At 47.7% G+C, this 16,921-nt stretch overlaps 21 non-coding genes across 21 annotated transcripts; 9 read left to right on the forward strand and 12 right to left on the reverse strand.

Moving 5' to 3' along the window:
- The first annotated feature begins 901 nt into the window (after positions 1-901).
- On the forward strand, positions 902-1,017 carry LOC141287898 (U5 spliceosomal RNA). Its single transcript, XR_012339577.1, has one exon. It is a non-coding gene; the product is annotated as a U5 spliceosomal RNA (small nuclear RNA).
- Positions 1,018-2,338: 1,321 nt separating this feature from the next.
- Positions 2,339-2,409, reverse strand: trnag-gcc (transfer RNA glycine (anticodon GCC)). The gene has a single exon. It is a non-coding gene; the product is annotated as a tRNA-Gly (tRNA).
- A 399-nt stretch (positions 2,410-2,808) lies between these two features.
- LOC141287906 (U5 spliceosomal RNA) lies at positions 2,809-2,924 on the forward strand. The gene has a single exon (XR_012339579.1). It is a non-coding gene; the product is annotated as a U5 spliceosomal RNA (small nuclear RNA).
- Positions 2,925-4,245: 1,321 nt separating this feature from the next.
- trnag-gcc (transfer RNA glycine (anticodon GCC)) lies at positions 4,246-4,316 on the reverse strand. Its single transcript has one exon. It is a non-coding gene; the product is annotated as a tRNA-Gly (tRNA).
- A 399-nt stretch (positions 4,317-4,715) lies between these two features.
- Positions 4,716-4,831, forward strand: LOC141287911 (U5 spliceosomal RNA). The gene has a single exon (XR_012339580.1). It is a non-coding gene; the product is annotated as a U5 spliceosomal RNA (small nuclear RNA).
- Positions 4,832-5,511: 680 nt separating this feature from the next.
- On the reverse strand, positions 5,512-5,583 carry trnad-guc (transfer RNA aspartic acid (anticodon GUC)). The gene has a single exon. It is a non-coding gene; the product is annotated as a tRNA-Asp (tRNA).
- Positions 5,584-6,152: 569 nt separating this feature from the next.
- On the reverse strand, positions 6,153-6,223 carry trnag-gcc (transfer RNA glycine (anticodon GCC)). The gene has a single exon. It is a non-coding gene; the product is annotated as a tRNA-Gly (tRNA).
- A 399-nt stretch (positions 6,224-6,622) lies between these two features.
- Positions 6,623-6,738, forward strand: LOC141287918 (U5 spliceosomal RNA). The gene has a single exon (XR_012339581.1). It is a non-coding gene; the product is annotated as a U5 spliceosomal RNA (small nuclear RNA).
- Positions 6,739-8,059: 1,321 nt separating this feature from the next.
- Positions 8,060-8,130, reverse strand: trnag-gcc (transfer RNA glycine (anticodon GCC)). The gene has a single exon. It is a non-coding gene; the product is annotated as a tRNA-Gly (tRNA).
- A 399-nt stretch (positions 8,131-8,529) lies between these two features.
- LOC141287924 (U5 spliceosomal RNA) lies at positions 8,530-8,645 on the forward strand. The gene has a single exon (XR_012339582.1). It is a non-coding gene; the product is annotated as a U5 spliceosomal RNA (small nuclear RNA).
- A 680-nt stretch (positions 8,646-9,325) lies between these two features.
- Positions 9,326-9,397, reverse strand: trnad-guc (transfer RNA aspartic acid (anticodon GUC)). Its single transcript has one exon. It is a non-coding gene; the product is annotated as a tRNA-Asp (tRNA).
- A 569-nt stretch (positions 9,398-9,966) lies between these two features.
- On the reverse strand, positions 9,967-10,037 carry trnag-gcc (transfer RNA glycine (anticodon GCC)). Its single transcript has one exon. It is a non-coding gene; the product is annotated as a tRNA-Gly (tRNA).
- Positions 10,038-10,436: 399 nt separating this feature from the next.
- LOC141287928 (U5 spliceosomal RNA) lies at positions 10,437-10,552 on the forward strand. The gene has a single exon (XR_012339583.1). It is a non-coding gene; the product is annotated as a U5 spliceosomal RNA (small nuclear RNA).
- Positions 10,553-11,873: 1,321 nt separating this feature from the next.
- Positions 11,874-11,944, reverse strand: trnag-gcc (transfer RNA glycine (anticodon GCC)). The gene has a single exon. It is a non-coding gene; the product is annotated as a tRNA-Gly (tRNA).
- A 399-nt stretch (positions 11,945-12,343) lies between these two features.
- LOC141287932 (U5 spliceosomal RNA) lies at positions 12,344-12,459 on the forward strand. The gene has a single exon (XR_012339584.1). It is a non-coding gene; the product is annotated as a U5 spliceosomal RNA (small nuclear RNA).
- A 680-nt stretch (positions 12,460-13,139) lies between these two features.
- Positions 13,140-13,211, reverse strand: trnad-guc (transfer RNA aspartic acid (anticodon GUC)). The gene has a single exon. It is a non-coding gene; the product is annotated as a tRNA-Asp (tRNA).
- A 569-nt stretch (positions 13,212-13,780) lies between these two features.
- Positions 13,781-13,851, reverse strand: trnag-gcc (transfer RNA glycine (anticodon GCC)). Its single transcript has one exon. It is a non-coding gene; the product is annotated as a tRNA-Gly (tRNA).
- Positions 13,852-14,250: 399 nt separating this feature from the next.
- On the forward strand, positions 14,251-14,366 carry LOC141287936 (U5 spliceosomal RNA). Its single transcript, XR_012339586.1, has one exon. It is a non-coding gene; the product is annotated as a U5 spliceosomal RNA (small nuclear RNA).
- Positions 14,367-15,046: 680 nt separating this feature from the next.
- trnad-guc (transfer RNA aspartic acid (anticodon GUC)) lies at positions 15,047-15,118 on the reverse strand. The gene has a single exon. It is a non-coding gene; the product is annotated as a tRNA-Asp (tRNA).
- A 569-nt stretch (positions 15,119-15,687) lies between these two features.
- trnag-gcc (transfer RNA glycine (anticodon GCC)) lies at positions 15,688-15,758 on the reverse strand. Its single transcript has one exon. It is a non-coding gene; the product is annotated as a tRNA-Gly (tRNA).
- A 400-nt stretch (positions 15,759-16,158) lies between these two features.
- Positions 16,159-16,274, forward strand: LOC141287941 (U5 spliceosomal RNA). The gene has a single exon (XR_012339588.1). It is a non-coding gene; the product is annotated as a U5 spliceosomal RNA (small nuclear RNA).
- Positions 16,275-16,921: the final 647 nt, after the last annotated feature.

Raw genomic sequence — 16,921 nt, forward strand, 5'->3', positions numbered from 1 at the left:
AGGGGGTCCTCATTTGGACCACTTTACTATTATTACTATTTTTTTTTACTTTTCATAATGGGAACATGAAAAAAAGGATGGGAAATCATGTGGCAGTAACATCGCATTTACGTGGATCATATCGCCCACTGCTAGAATTCTACCACTGAACCACCAATGCTCGGAAAGGAGGGAGAACGTTTGGAATTAACACCGCATTTACGAGTATATTGCCCACTGCTAAACTTCGTCAACCTATAGATAAAGTGAACAAGTTTTATAGGCATTTGACGAATATAGACGGACTAATGAGTTTCTGAAAAGATTCGGCAGGGAACGGGGGTTGGTCGGTATGCAAAGGTTGGAGCTCCTTCAAGTAAATCAGGCTTCATTTTAAAGAACCTTACACACATGCAAGCACACACACAACTTAATTAAAAGCACTCCGTTCCTGCATTGGCCGGGAATCGGACCCGGGTCTCCCGCGTGGCAGGCGAGAATACTACCACTGAACCACCAATGCTCGGCTGGGAGACTTTCGGCCTTCACATTGCCCTGGATTTAGTAATGGTGCGTAACTGTTACACGTCAAATCCAGGTAAAGGGGGGTTGGGTCAATATGCAAAGTTTGGAGCTCCTTCTAGCAAATCAGGCTTGGCCTTCAAGGCTCATTTTAAAGAATCCCACACACATGCAAACACACACCCCTTACTTAAAAGAACTCTGTTCCTGCATTTGCCCGGGAATCAGAGCCAGGCCTCCTGTGTGGCAGGCGAGAATGGATGATGGAAGAGACTTTTTAACTTTTACTCCTCCCATTTGGAGTGAGGGGGAGATGAAAATCTTATCGGCACCCTAGATTACCCTTTGTGAGTATAGTGGTTTACCACAGGGAGCGCACATGCTCAAGCGCATGGGCACACAACTCGAGTTTCTCTTCATAGACGCATAAATCTTTCGCCTTTTACTAAAGATTTCCGTGGAGGGGAACCTTTCCGAGTGACCTGTATTTTTGGGTGCTCTGCTCACAGCAGAGCTGCACTGCAGTTTCAATAGCAGACTAAATCTGACCACACACCAATGTGCATTGGAGCAAAGCGTGCTTTCTCGTGGACCGTCTTTGCAGCCTTTGCGCTTCCTGTGTCGCAACTTCACATTTTTTTTCAGCCAGCATGGAAAGACAGCACTCTCATGACATGATGGGATCCAAACCTTGGGCTTCAGCTACTTTGGCCCTGTCAGTGACTTATGTACTTCCAGCATTCTTTTCTGCTCACAACAGAGCTGTATTGGAGTGTCAAGAGTAAAACTGGCCACCAGCCAATGGGCGGTGGAACGAAGCGCGCCTCACCACGTTCTGTACTTGCGGCCTTTGCGCTTTCTGGGTCGCAGCTCCAGATTTCTTTAGCCCGCATGGAAAGACAGCACTCTCTCGTACATGACGGGATACAAACAAAGATGGCTTCAGCTCCTTTTGCCCTATCAGTGACTTGTGCATTTCAAGCATTCTTTTCAGATGGCTAAAAGCTGGAGTCGGGAACTTGCGTTGGTGGTATAGTGGTGAGCATAGCTGTCTTCCAAGCAGTTGACCCGGGTTCGATTCCCGGCCAACGCATTTGTTTTGGCTCTGGCTGACGTTGAAGCAGAACTCCTTCTGTGACCTCTGTCAGCACCAAAATCTTTTGGATGAGTCGTTCAGCAGCAGCAAAGAGCTGGGTCTCCCCGTCGGGGAATCGAACCCCGGTCTTCCGCGTGACAGGCGGAGATACTGTCCACTATACTAACTAGGAGCTGTACCCGCTGTGCTTCGCCCCCAGCCGACTTGACTTCACCGACATCAGCATAAGGAGCCACTACTCCATGAAAAAAACAAATCAACCTGCCTTGATCTTATTGAGTCTCCCAATATCTTGAATGCTACACATTACAGGGGGTCCTCATTTGGACCACTTTACTATTATTACTATTTTTTTTTACTTTTCATAATGGGAACATGAAAAAAAGGATGGGAAATCTTGTGGCAGTAACATCGCATTTACGTGGATCATATCGCCCACTGCTAGAATTCTACCACTGAACCACCAATGCTCGGAAAGGAGGGAGAACGTTTGGAATTAACACCGCATTTACGAGTATATTGCCCACTGCTAAACTTCGTCAACCTATAGATAAAGTGAACAAGTTTTATAGGCATTTGACGAATATAGACGGACTAATGAGTTTCTGAAAAGATTCGGCAGGGAACGGGGGTTGGTCGGTATGCAAAGGTTGGAGCTCCTTCAAGTAAATCAGGCTTCATTTTAAAGAACCTTACACACATGCAAGCACACACACAACTTTATTAAAAGCACTCCGTTCCTGCATTGGCCGGGAATCGGACCCGGGTCTCCCGCGTGGCAGGCGAGAATTCTACCACTGAACCACCAATGCTCGGCTGGGAGACTTTCGGCCTTCACATTGCCCTGGATTTAGTAATGGTGCGTAACTGTTACACGTCAAATCCAGGTAAAGGGGGGTTGGGTCAATATGCAAAGTTTGGAGCTCCTTCTAGCAAATCAGGCTTGGCCTTCAAGGCTCATTTTAAAGAATCCCACACACATGCAAACACACACCCCTTACTTAAAAGAACTCTGTTCCTGCATTTGCCCGGGAATCAGAGCCAGGCCTCCTGTGTGGCAGGCGAGAATGGATGATGGAAGAGACTTTTTAACTTTTACTCCTCCCATTTGGAGTGAGGGGGAGATGAAAATCTTATCGGCACCCTAGATTACCCTTTGTGAGTATAGTGGTTTACCACAGGGAGCGCACATGCTCAAGCGCATGGGCACACAACTCGAGTTTCTCTTCATAGACGCATAAATCTTTCGCCTTTTACTAAAGATTTCCGTGGAGGGGAACCTTTCCGAGTGACCTGTATTTTTGGGTGCTCTGCTCACAGCAGAGCTGCACTGCAGTTTCAATAGCAGACTAAATCTGACCACACACCAATGTGCATTGGAGCAAAGCGTGCATTCTCGTGGACCGTGTTTGCAGCCTTTGCGCTTCCTGTGTCGCAACTTCACATTTTTTTTCAGCCAGCATGGAAAGACAGCACTCTCATGACATGATGGGATCCAAACCTTGGGCTTCAGCTACTTTGGCCCTGTCAGTGACTTATGTACTTCCAGCATTCTTTTCTGCTCACAACAGAGCTGTATTGGAGTGTCAAGAGTAAAACTGGCCACCAGCCAATGGGCGGTGGAACGAAGCGCGCCTCACCACGTTCTGTACTTGCGGCCTTTGCGCTTTCTGGGTCGCAGCTCCAGATTTCTTTAGCCCGCATGGAAAGACAGCACTCTCTCGTACATGACGGGATACAAACAAAGATGGCTTCAGCTCCTTTTGCCCTATCAGTGACTTGTGCATTTCAAGCATTCTTTTCAGATGGCTAAAAGCTGGAGTCAGGAACTTGCGTTGGTGGTATAGTGGTGAGCATAGCTGTCTTCCAAGCAGTTGACCCGGGTTCGATTCCCGGCCAACGCATTTGTTTTGGCTCTGGCTGACGTTGAAGCAGAACTCCTTCTGTGACCTCTGTCAGCACCAAAATCTTTTGGATGAGTCGTTCAGCAGCAGCAAAGAGCTGGGTCTCCCCGTCGGGGAATCGAACCCCGGTCTTCCACGTGACAGGCGGAGATACTGTCCACTATACTAACGAGGAGCTGTACCCGCTGTGCTTCGCCCCCAGCCGACTTGACTTCACCGACATCAGCATAAGGAGCCACTACTCCATGAAAAAAACAAATCAACCTGCCTTGATCTTATTGAGTCTCCCAATATCTTGAATGCTACACATTACAGGGGGTCCTCATTTGGACCACTTTACTATTATTACTATTTTTTTTTACTTTTCATAATGGGAACATGAAAAAAAGGATGGGAAATCTTGTGGCAGTAACATCGCATTTACGTGGATCATATCGCCCACTGCTAGAATTCTACCACTGAACCACCAATGCTCGGAAAGGAGGGAGAACGTTTGGAATTAACACCGCATTTACGAGTATATTGCCCACTGCTAAACTTCGTCAACCTATAGATAAAGTGAACAAGTTTTATAGGCATTTGACGAATATAGACGGACTAATGAGTTTCTGAAAAGATTCGGCAGGGAACGGGGGTTGGTCGGTATGCAAAGGTTGGAGCTCCTTCAAGTAAATCAGGCTTCATTTTAAAGAACCTTACACACATGCAAGCACACACACAACTTAATTAAAAGCACTCCGTTCCTGCATTGGCCGGGAATCGGACCCGGGTCTCCCGCGTGGCAGGCGAGAATTCTACCACTGAACCACCAATGCTCGGCTGGGAGACTTTCGGCCTTCACATTGCCCTGGATTTAGTAATGGTGCGTAACTGTTACACGTCAAATCCAGGTAAAGGGGGGTTGGGTCAATATGCAAAGTTTGGAGCTCCTTCTAGCAAATCAGGCTTGGCCTTCAAGGCTCATTTTAAAGAATCCCACACACATGCAAACACACACCCCTTACTTAAAAGAACTCTGTTCCTGCATTTGCCCGGGAATCAGAGCCAGGCCTCCTGTGTGGCAGGCGAGAATGGATGATGGAAGAGACTTTTTAACTTTTACTCCTCCCATTTGGAGTGAGGGGGAGATGAAAATCTTATCGGCACCCTAGATTACCCTTTGTGAGTATAGTGGTTTACCACAGGGAGCGCACATGCTCAAGCGCATGGGCACACAACTCGAGTTTCTCTTCATAGACGCATAAATCTTTCGCCTTTTACTAAAGATTTCCGTGGAGGGGAACCTTTCCGAGTGACCTGTATTTTTGGGTGCTCTGCTCACAGCAGAGCTGCACTGCAGTTTCAATAGCAGACTAAATCTGACCACACACCAATGTGCATTGGAGCAAAGCGTGCATTCTCGTGGACCGTGTTTGCAGCCTTTGCGCTTCCTGTGTCGCAACTTCACATTTTTTTTCAGCCAGCATGGAAAGACAGCACTCTCATGACATGATGGGATCCAAACCTTGGGCTTCAGCTACTTTGGCCCTGTCAGTGACTTATGTACTTCCAGCATTCTTTTCTGCTCACAACAGAGCTGTATTGGAGTGTCAAGAGTAAAACTGGCCACCAGCCAATGGGCGGTGGAACGAAGCGCGCCTCACCACGTTCTGTACTTGCGGCCTTTGCGCTTTCTGGGTCGCAGCTCCAGATTTCTTTAGCCCGCATGGAAAGACAGCACTCTCTCGTACATGACGGGATACAAACAAAGATGGCTTCAGCTCCTTTTGCCCTATCAGTGACTTGTGCATTTCAAGCATTCTTTTCAGATGGCTAAAAGCTGGAGTCGGGAACTTGCGTTGGTGGTATAGTGGTGAGCATAGCTGTCTTCCAAGCAGTTGACACGGGTTCGATTCCCGGCCAACGCATTTGTTTTGGCTCTGGCTGACGTTGAAGCAGAACTCCTTCTGTGACCTCTGTCAGCACCAAAATCTTTTGGATGAGTCGTTCAGCAGCAGCAAAGAGCTGGGTCTCCCCGTCGGGGAATCGAACCCCGGTCTTCCGCGTGACAGGCGGAGATACTGTCCACTATACTAACGAGGAGCTGTACCTGCTGTGCTTCGTCCCCAGCCGACTTGACTTCACCGACATCAGCATAAGGAGCCACTACTCCATGAAAAAAACAAATCAACCTGCCTTGATCTTATTGAGTCTCCCAATATCTTGAATGCTACACATTACAGGGGGTCCTCATTTGGACCACTTTACTATTATTACTATTTTTTTTTACTTTTCATAATGGGAACATGAAAAAAAGGATGGGAAATCTTGTGGCAGTAACATCGCATTTACGTGGATCATATCGCCCACTGCTAGAATTCTACCACTGAACCACCAATGCTCGGAAAGGAGGGAGAACGTTTGGAATTAACACCGCATTTACGAGTATATTGCCCACTGCTAAACTTCGTCAACCTATAGATAAAGTGAACAAGTTTTATAGGCATTTGACGAATATAGACGGACTAATGAGTTTCTGAAAAGATTCGGCAGGGAACGGGGGTTGGTCGGTATGCAAAGGTTGGAGCTCCTTCAAGTAAATCAGGCTTCATTTTAAAGAACCTTACACACATGCAAGCACACACACAACTTAATTAAAAGCACTCCGTTCCTGCATTGGCCGGGAATCGGACCCGGGTCTCCCGCGTGGCAGGCGAGAATTCTACCACTGAACCACCAATGCTCGGCTGGGAGACTTTCGGCCTTCACATTGCCCTGGATTTAGTAATGGTGCGTAACTGTTACACGTCAAATCCAGGTAAAGGGGGGTTGGGTCAATATGCAAAGTTTGGAGCTCCTTCTAGCAAATCAGGCTTGGCCTTCAAGGCTCATTTTAAAGAATCCCACACACATGCAAACACACACCCCTTACTTAAAAGAACTCTGTTCCTGCATTTGCCCGGGAATCAGAGCCAGGCCTCCTGTGTGGCAGGCGAGAATGGATGATGGAAGAGACTTTTTAACTTTTACTCCTCCCATTTGGAGTGAGGGGGAGATGAAAATCTTATCGGCACCCTAGATTACCCTTTGTGAGTATAGTGGTTTACCACAGGGAGCGCACATGCTCAAGCGCATGGGCACACAACTCGAGTTTCTCTTCATAGACGCATAAATCTTTCGCCTTTTACTAAAGATTTCCGTGGAGGGGAACCTTTCCGAGTGACCTGTATTTTTGGGTGCTCTGCTCACAGCAGAGCTGCACTGCAGTTTCAATAGCAGACTAAATCTGACCACACACCAATGTGCATTGGAGCAAAGCGTGCATTCTCGTGGACCGTGTTTGCAGCCTTTGCGCTTCCTGTGTCGCAACTTCACATTTTTTTTCAGCCAGCATGGAAAGACAGCACTCTCATGACATGATGGGATCCAAACCTTGGGCTTCAGCTACTTTGGCCCTGTCAGTGACTTATGTACTTCCAGCATTCTTTTCTGCTCACAACAGAGCTGTATTGGAGTGTCAAGAGTAAAACTGGCCACCAGCCAATGGGCGGTGGAACGAAGCGCGCCTCACCACGTTCTGTACTTGCGGCCTTTGCGCTTTCTGGGTCGCAGCTCCAGATTTCTTTAGCCCGCATGGAAAGACAGCACTCTCTCGTACATGACGGGATACAAACAAAGATGGCTTCAGCTCCTTTTGCCCTATCAGTGACTTGTGCATTTCAAGCATTCTTTTCAGATGGCTAAAAGCTGGAGTCGGGAACTTGCGTTGGTGGTATAGTGGTGAGCATAGCTGTCTTCCAAGCAGTTGACCCGGGTTCGATTCCCGGCCAACGCATTTGTTTTGGCTCTGGCTGACGTTGAAGCAGAACTCCTTCTGTGACCTCTGTCAGCACCAAAATCTTTTGGATGAGTCGTTCAGCAGCAGCAAAGAGCTGGGTCTCCCCGTCGGGGAATCGAACCCCGGTCTTCCACGTGACAGGCGGAGATACTGTCCACTATACTAACGAGGAGCTGTACCCGCTGTGCTTCGCCCCCAGCCGACTTGACTTCACCGACATCAGCATAAGGAGCCACTACTCCATGAAAAAAACAAATCAACCTGCCTTGATCTTATTGAGTCTCCCAATATCTTGAATGCTACACATTACAGGGGGTCCTCATTTGGACCACTTTACTATTATTACTATTTTTTTTTACTTTTCATAATGGGAACATGAAAAAAAGGATGGGAAATCTTGTGGCAGTAACATCGCATTTACGTGGATCATATCGCCCACTGCTAGAATTCTACCACTGAACCACCAATGCTCGGAAAGGAGGGAGAACGTTTGGAATTAACACCGCATTTACGAGTATATTGCCCACTGCTAAACTTCGTCAACCTATAGATAAAGTGAACAAGTTTTATAGGCATTTGACGAATATAGACGGACTAATGAGTTTCTGAAAAGATTCGGCAGGGAACGGGGGTTGGTCGGTATGCAAAGGTTGGAGCTCCTTCAAGTAAATCAGGCTTCATTTTAAAGAACCTTACACACATGCAAGCACACACACAACTTAATTAAAAGCACTCCGTTCCTGCATTGGCCGGGAATCGGACCCGGGTCTCCCGCGTGGCAGGCGAGAATTCTACCACTGAACCACCAATGCTCGGCTGGGAGACTTTCGGCCTTCACATTGCCCTGGATTTAGTAATGGTGCGTAACTGTTACACGTCAAATCCAGGTAAAGGGGGGTTGGGTCAATATGCAAAGTTTGGAGCTCCTTCTAGCAAATCAGGCTTGGCCTTCAAGGCTCATTTTAAAGAATCCCACACACATGCAAACACACACCCCTTACTTAAAAGAACTCTGTTCCTGCATTTGCCCGGGAATCAGAGCCAGGCCTCCTGTGTGGCAGGCGAGAATGGATGATGGAAGAGACTTTTTAACTTTTACTCCTCCCATTTGGAGTGAGGGGGAGATGAAAATCTTATCGGCACCCTAGATTACCCTTTGTGAGTATAGTGGTTTACCACAGGGAGCGCACATGCTCAAGCGCATGGGCACACAACTCGAGTTTCTCTTCATAGACGCATAAATCTTTCGCCTTTTACTAAAGATTTCCGTGGAGGGGAACCTTTCCGAGTGACCTGTATTTTTGGGTGCTCTGCTCACAGCAGAGCTGCACTGCAGTTTCAATAGCAGACTAAATCTGACCACACACCAATGTGCATTGGAGCAAAGCGTGCATTCTCGTGGACCGTGTTTGCAGCCTTTGCGCTTCCTGTGTCGCAACTTCACATTTTTTTTCAGCCAGCATGGAAAGACAGCACTCTCATGACATGATGGGATCCAAACCTTGGGCTTCAGCTACTTTGGCCCTGTCAGTGACTTATGTACTTCCAGCATTCTTTTCTGCTCACAACAGAGCTGTATTGGAGTGTCAAGAGTAAAACTGGCCACCAGCCAATGGGCGGTGGAACGAAGCGCGCCTCACCACGTTCTGTACTTGCGGCCTTTGCGCTTTCTGGGTCGCAGCTCCAGATTTCTTTAGCCCGCATGGAAAGACAGCACTCTCTCGTACATGACGGGATACAAACAAAGATGGCTTCAGCTCCTTTTGCCCTATCAGTGACTTGTGCATTTCAAGCATTCTTTTCAGATGGCTAAAAGCTGGAGTCGGGAACTTGCGTTGGTGGTATAGTGGTGAGCATAGCTGTCTTCCAAGCAGTTGACACGGGTTCGATTCCCGGCCAACGCATTTGTTTTGGCTCTGGCTGACGTTGAAGCAGAACTCCTTCTGTGACCTCTGTCAGCACCAAAATCTTTTGGATGAGTCGTTCAGCAGCAGCAAAGAGCTGGGTCTCCCCGTCGGGGAATCGAACCCCGGTCTTCCGCGTGACAGGCGGAGATACTGTCCACTATACTAACGAGGAGCTGTACCCGCTGTGCTTCGCCCCCAGCCGACTTGACTTCACCGACATCAGCATAAGGAGCCACTACTCCATGAAAAAAACAAATCAACCTGCCTTGATCTTATTGAGTCTCCCAATATCTTGAATGCTACACATTACAGGGGGTCCTCATTTGGACCACTTTACTATTATTACTATTTTTTTTTACTTTTCATAATGGGAACATGAAAAAAAGGATGGGAAATCTTGTGGCAGTAACATCGCATTTACGTGGATCATATCGCCCACTGCTAGAATTCTACCACTGAACCACCAATGCTCGGAAAGGAGGGAGAACGTTTGGAATTAACACCGCATTTACGAGTATATTGCCCACTGCTAAACTTCGTCAACCTATAGATAAAGTGAACAAGTTTTATAGGCATTTGACGAATATAGACGGACTAATGAGTTTCTGAAAAGATTCGGCAGGGAACGGGGGTTGGTCGGTATGCAAAGGTTGGAGCTCCTTCAAGTAAATCAGGCTTCATTTTAAAGAACCTTACACACATGCAAGCACACACACAACTTAATTAAAAGCACTCCGTTCCTGCATTGGCCGGGAATCGGACCCGGGTCTCCCGCGTGGCAGGCGAGAATTCTACCACTGAACCACCAATGCTCGGCTGGGAGACTTTCGGCCTTCACATTGCCCTGGATTTAGTAATGGTGCGTAACTGTTACACGTCAAATCCAGGTAAAGGGGGGTTGGGTCAATATGCAAAGTTTGGAGCTCCTTCTAGCAAATCAGGCTTGGCCTTCAAGGCTCATTTTAAAGAATCCCACACACATGCAAACACACACCCCTTACTTAAAAGAACTCTGTTCCTGCATTTGCCCGGGAATCAGAGCCAGGCCTCCTGTGTGGCAGGCGAGAATGGATGATGGAAGAGACTTTTTAACTTTTACTCCTCCCATTTGGAGTGAGGGGGAGATGAAAATCTTATCGGCACCCTAGATTACCCTTTGTGAGTATAGTGGTTTACCACAGGGAGCGCACATGCTCAAGCGCATGGGCACACAACTCGAGTTTCTCTTCATAGACGCATAAATCTTTCGCCTTTTACTAAAGATTTCCGTGGAGGGGAACCTTTCCGAGTGACCTGTATTTTTGGGTGCTCTGCTCACAGCAGAGCTGCACTGCAGTTTCAATAGCAGACTAAATCTGACCACACACCAATGTGCATTGGAGCAAAGCGTGCATTCTCGTGGACCGTGTTTGCAGCCTTTGCGCTTCCTGTGTCGCAACTTCACATTTTTTTTCAGCCAGCATGGAAAGACAGCACTCTCATGACATGATGGGATCCAAACCTTGGGCTTCAGCTACTTTGGCCCTGTCAGTGACTTATGTACTTCCAGCATTCTTTTCTGCTCACAACAGAGCTGTATTGGAGTGTCAAGAGTAAAACTGGCCACCAGCCAATGGGCGGTGGAACGAAGCGCGCCTCACCACGTTCTGTACTTGCGGCCTTTGCGCTTTCTGGGTCGCAGCTCCAGATTTCTTTAGCCCGCATGGAAAGACAGCACTCTCTCGTACATGACGGGATACAAACAAAGATGGCTTCAGCTCCTTTTGCCCTATCAGTGACTTGTGCATTTCAAGCATTCTTTTCAGATGGCTAAAAGCTGGAGTCGGGAACTTGCGTTGGTGGTATAGTGGTGAGCATAGCTGTCTTCCAAGCAGTTGACCCGGGTTCGATTCCCGGCCAACGCATTTGTTTTGGCTCTGGCTGACGTTGAAGCAGAACTCCTTCTGTGACCTCTGTCAGCACCAAAATCTTTTGGATGAGTCGTTCAGCAGCAGCAAAGAGCTGGGTCTCCCCGTCGGGGAATCGAACCCCGGTCTTCCACGTGACAGGCGGAGATACTGTCCACTATACTAACGAGGAGCTGTACCCGCTGTGCTTCGCCCCCAGCCGACTTGACTTCACCGACATCAGCATAAGGAGCCACTACTCCATGAAAAAAACAAATCAACCTGCCTTGATCTTATTGAGTCTCCCAATATCTTGAATGCTACACATTACAGGGGGTCCTCATTTGGACCACTTTACTATTATTACTATTTTTTTTTAATTTTCATAATGGGAACATGAAAAAAAGGATGGGAAATCTTGTGGCAGTAACATCGCATTTACGTGGATCATATCGCCCACTGCTAGAATTCTACCACTGAACCACCAATGCTCGGAAAGGAGGGAGAACGTTTGGAATTAACACCGCATTTACGAGTATATTGCCCACTGCTAAACTTCGTCAACCTATAGATAAAGTGAACAAGTTTTATAGGCATTTGACGAATATAGACGGACTAATGAGTTTCTGAAAAGATTCGGCAGGGAACGGGGGTTGGTCGGTATGCAAAGGTTGGAGCTCCTTCAAGTAAATCAGGCTTCATTTTAAAGAACCTTACACACATGCAAGCACACACACAACTTAATTAAAAGCACTCCGTTCCTGCATTGGCCGGGAATCGGACCCGGGTCTCCCGCGTGGCAGGCGAGAATTCTACCACTGAACCACCAATGCTCGGCTGGGAGACTTTCGGCCTTCACATTGCCCTGGATTTAGTAATGGTGCGTAACTGTTACACGTCAAATCCAGGTAAAGGGGGGTTGGGTCAATATGCAAAGTTTGGAGCTCCTTCTAGCAAATCAGGCTTGGCCTTCAAGGCTCATTTTAAAGAATCCCACACACATGCAAACACACACCCCTTACTTAAAAGAACTCTGTTCCTGCATTTGCCCGGGAATCAGAGCCAGGCCTCCTGTGTGGCAGGCGAGAATGGATGATGGAAGAGACTTTTTAACTTTTACTCCTCCCATTTGGAGTGAGGGGGAGATGAAAATCTTATCGGCACCCTAGATTACCCTTTGTGAGTATAGTGGTTTACCACAGGGAGCGCACATGCTCAAGCGCATGGGCACACAACTCGAGTTTCTCTTCATAGACGCATAAATCTTTCGCCTTTTACTAAAGATTTCCGTGGAGGGGAACCTTTCCGAGTGACCTGTATTTTTGGGTGCTCTGCTCACAGCAGAGCTGCACTGCAGTTTCAATAGCAGACTAAATCTGACCACACACCAATGTGCATTGGAGCAAAGCGTGCATTCTCGTGGACCGTGTTTGCAGCCTTTGCGCTTCCTGTGTCGCAACTTCACATTTTTTTTCAGCCAGCATGGAAAGACAGCACTCTCATGACATGATGGGATCCAAACCTTGGGCTTCAGCTACTTTGGCCCTGTCAGTGACTTATGTACTTCCAGCATTCTTTTCTGCTCACAACAGAGCTGTATTGGAGTGTCAAGAGTAAAACTGGCCACCAGCCAATGGGCGGTGGAACGAAGCGCGCCTCACCACGTTCTGTACTTGCGGCCTTTGCGCTTTCTGGGTCGCAGCTCCAGATTTCTTTAGCCCGCATGGAAAGACAGCACTCTCTCGTACATGACGGGATACAAACAAAGATGGCTTCAGCTCCTTTTGCCCTATCAGTGACTTGTGCATTTCAAGCATTCTTTTCAGATGGCTAAAAGCTGGAGTCGGGAACTTGCGTTGGTGGTATAGTGGTGAGCATAGCTGTCTTCCAAGCAGTTGACCCGGGTTCGATTCCCGGCCAACGCATTTGTTTTGGCTCTGGCTGACGTTGAAGCAGAACTCCTTCTGTGACCTCTGTCAGCACCAAAATCTTTTGGATGAGTCGTTCAGCAGCAGCAAAGAGCTGGGTCTCCCCGTCGGGGAATCGAACCCCGGTCTTCCGCGTGACAGGCGGAGATACTGTCCACTATACTAACGAGGAGCTGTACCCGCTGTGCTTCGCCCCCAGCCGACTTGACTTCACCGACATCAGCATAAGGAGCCACTACTCCATGAAAAAAACAAATCAACCTGCCTTGATCTTATTGAGTCTCCCAATATCTTGAATGCTACACATTACAGGGGGTCCTCATTTGGACCACTTTACTATTATTACTATTTTTTTTTACTTTTCATAATGGGAACATGAAAAAAAGGATGGGAAATCTTGTGGCAGTAACATCGCATTTACGTGGATCATATCGCCCACTGCTAGAATTCTACCACTGAACCACCAATGCTCAGAAAGGAGGGAGAACGTTTGGAATTAACACCACATTTACGAGTATATTGCCCACTGCTAAACTTCGTCAACCTATAGATAAAGTGAACAAGTTTTATAGGCATTTGACGAATATAGACGGACTAATGAGTTTCTGAAAAGATTCGGCAGGGAACGGGGGTTGGTCGGTATGCAAAGGTTGGAGCTCCTTCAAGTAAATCAGGCTTCATTTTAAAGAACCTTACACACATGCAAGCACACACACAACTTAATTAAAAGCACTCCGTTCCTGCATTGGCCGGGAATCGGACCCGGGTCTCCCGCGTGGCAGGCGAGAATTCTACCACTGAACCACCAATGCTCGGCTGGGAGACTTTCGGCCTTCACATTGCCCTGGATTTAGTAATGGTGCGTAACTGTTACACGTCAAATCCAGGTAAAGGGGGGTTGGGTCAATATGCAAAGTTTGGAGCTCCTTCTAGCAAATCAGGCTTGGCCTTCAAGGCTCATTTTAAAGAATCCCACACACATGCAAACACACACCCCTTACTTAAAAGAACTCTGTTCCTGCATTTGCCCGGGAATCAGAGACAGGCCTCCTGTGTGGCAGGCGAGAATGGATGATGGAAGAGACTTTTTAACTTTTACTCCTCCCATTTGGAGTGAGGGGGAGATGAAAATCTTATCGGCACCCTAGATTACCCTTTGTGAGTATAGTGGTTTACCACAGGGAGCGCACATGCTCAAGCGCATGGGCACACAACTCGAGTTTCTCTTCATAGACGCATAAATCTTTCGCCTTTTACTAAAGATTTCCGTGGAGGGGAACCTTTCCGAGTGACCTGTATTTTTGGGTGCTCTGCTCACAGCAGAGCTGCACTGCAGTTTCAATAGCAGACTAAATCTGACCACACACCAATGTGCATTGGAGCAAAGCGTGCATTCTCGTGGACCGTGTTTGCAGCCTTTGCGCTTCCTGTGTCGCAACTTCACATTTTTTTTCAGCCAGCATGGAAAGACAGCACTCTCATGACATGATGGGATCCAAACCTTGGGCTTCAGCTACTTTGGCCCTGTCAGTGACTTATGTACTTCCAGCATTCTTTTCTGCTCACAACAGAGCTGTATTGGAGTGTCAAGAGTAAAACTGGCCACCAGCCAATGGGCGGTGGAACGAAGCGCGCCTCACCACGTTCTGTACTTGCGGCCTTTGCGCTTTCTGCGTCGCAGCTCCAGATTTCTTTAGCCCGCATGGAAAGACAGCACTCTCTCGTACATGACGGGATACAAACAAAGATGGCTTCAGCTCCTTTTGCCCTATCAGTGACTTGTGCATTTCAAGCATTCTTTTCAGATGGCTAAAAGCTGGAGTCGGGAACTTGCGTTGGTGGTATAGTGGTGAGCATAGCTGTCTTCCAAGCAGTTGACCCGGGTTCGATTCCCGGCCAACGCATTTGTTTTGGCTCTGGCTGACGTTGAAGCAGAACTCCTTCTGTGACCTCTGTCAGCACCAAAATCTTTTGGATGAGTCGTTCAGCAGCAGCAAAGAGCTGGGTCTCCCCGTCGGGGAATCGAACCCCGGTCTTCCGCGTGACAGGCGGAGATACTGTCCACTATACTAACGAGGAGCTGTACCCGCTGTGCTTCGCCCCCAGCCGACTTGACTTCACCGACATCAGCATAAGGAGCCACTACTCCATGAAAAAAACAAATCAACCTGCCTTGATCTTATTGAGTCTCCCAATATCTTGAATGCTACACATTACAGGGGGTCCTCATTTGGACCGCTTTACTATTATTACTATTTTTTTTTACTTTTCATAATGGGAACATGAAAAAAAGGATGGGAAATCTTGTGGCAGTAACATCGCATTTACGTGGATCATATCGCCCACTGCTAGAATTCTACCACTGAACCACCAATGCTCGGAAAGGAGGGAGAACGTTTGGAATTAACACCGCATTTACGAGTATATTGCCCACTGCTAAACTTCGTCAACCTATAGATAAAGTGAACAAGTTTTATAGGCATTTGACGAATATAGACGGACTAATGAGTTTCTGAAAAGATTCGGCAGGGAACGGGGGTTGGTCGGTATGCAAAGGTTGGAGCTCCTTCAAGTAAATCAGGCTTCATTTTAAAGAACCTTACACACATGCAAGCACACACACAACTTAATTAAAAGCACTCCGTTCCTGCATTGGCCGGGAATCGGACCCGGGTCTCCCGCGTGGCAGGCGAGAATTCTACCACTGAACCACCAATGCTCGGCTGGGAGACTTTCGGCCTTCACATTGCCCTGGATTTAGTAATGGTGCGTAACTGTTACACGTCAAATCCAGGTAAAGGGGGGGTTGGGTCAATATGCAAAGTTTGGAGCTCCTTCTAGCAAATCAGGCTTGGCCTTCAAGGCTCATTTTAAAGAATCCCACACACATGCAAACACACACCCCTTACTTAAAAGAACTCTGTTCCTGCATTTGCCCGGGAATCAGAGCCAGGCCTCCTGTGTGGCAGGCGAGAATGGATGATGGAAGAGACTTTTTAACTTTTACTCCTCCCATTTGGAGTGAGGGGGAGATGAAAATCTTATCGGCACCCTAGATTACCCTTTGTGAGTATAGTGGTTTACCACAGGGAGCGCACATGCTCAAGCGCATGGGCACACAACTCGAGTTTCTCTTCATAGACGCATAAATCTTTCGCCTTTTACTAAAGATTTCCGTGGAGGGGAACCTTTCCGAGTGACCTGTATTTTTGGGTGCTCTGCTCACAGCAGAGCTGCACTGCAGTTTCAATAGCAGACTAAATCTGACCACACACCAATGTGCATTGGAGCAAAGCGTGCATTCTCGTGGACCGTGTTTGCAGCCTTTGCGCTTCCTGTGTCGCAACTTCACATTTTTTTTTCAGCCAGCATGGAAAGACAGCACTCTCATGACATGATGGGATCCAAACCTTGGGCTTCAGCTACTTTGGCCCTGTCAGTGACTTATGTACTTCCAGCATTCTTTTCTGCTCACAACAGAGCTGTATTGGAGTGTCAAGAGTAAAACTGGCCACCAGCCAATGGGCGGTGGAACGAAGCGCGCCTCACCACGTTCTGTACTTGCGGCCTTTGCGCTTTCTGGGTCGCAGCTCCAGATTTCTTTAGCCCGCATGGAAAGACAGCACTCTCTCGTACATGACGGGATACAAACAAAGATGGCTTCAGCTCCTTTTGCCCTATCAGTGACTTGTGCATTTCAAGCATTCTTTTCAGATGGCTAAAAGCTGGAGTCGGGAACTTGCGTTGGTGGTATAGTGGTGAGCATAGCTGTCTTCCAAGCAGTTGACACGGGTTCGATTCCCGGCCAACGCATTTGTTTTGGCTCTGGCTGACGTTGAAGCAGAACTCCTTCTGTGACCTCTGTCAGCACCAAAATCTTTT

The sequence above is a fragment of the Garra rufa genome, chromosome 1, assembly GCF_049309525.1.
Source record: "Garra rufa chromosome 1, GarRuf1.0, whole genome shotgun sequence".
NCBI classification, from domain to species: Eukaryota; Metazoa; Chordata; class Actinopteri; order Cypriniformes; family Cyprinidae; genus Garra; species Garra rufa.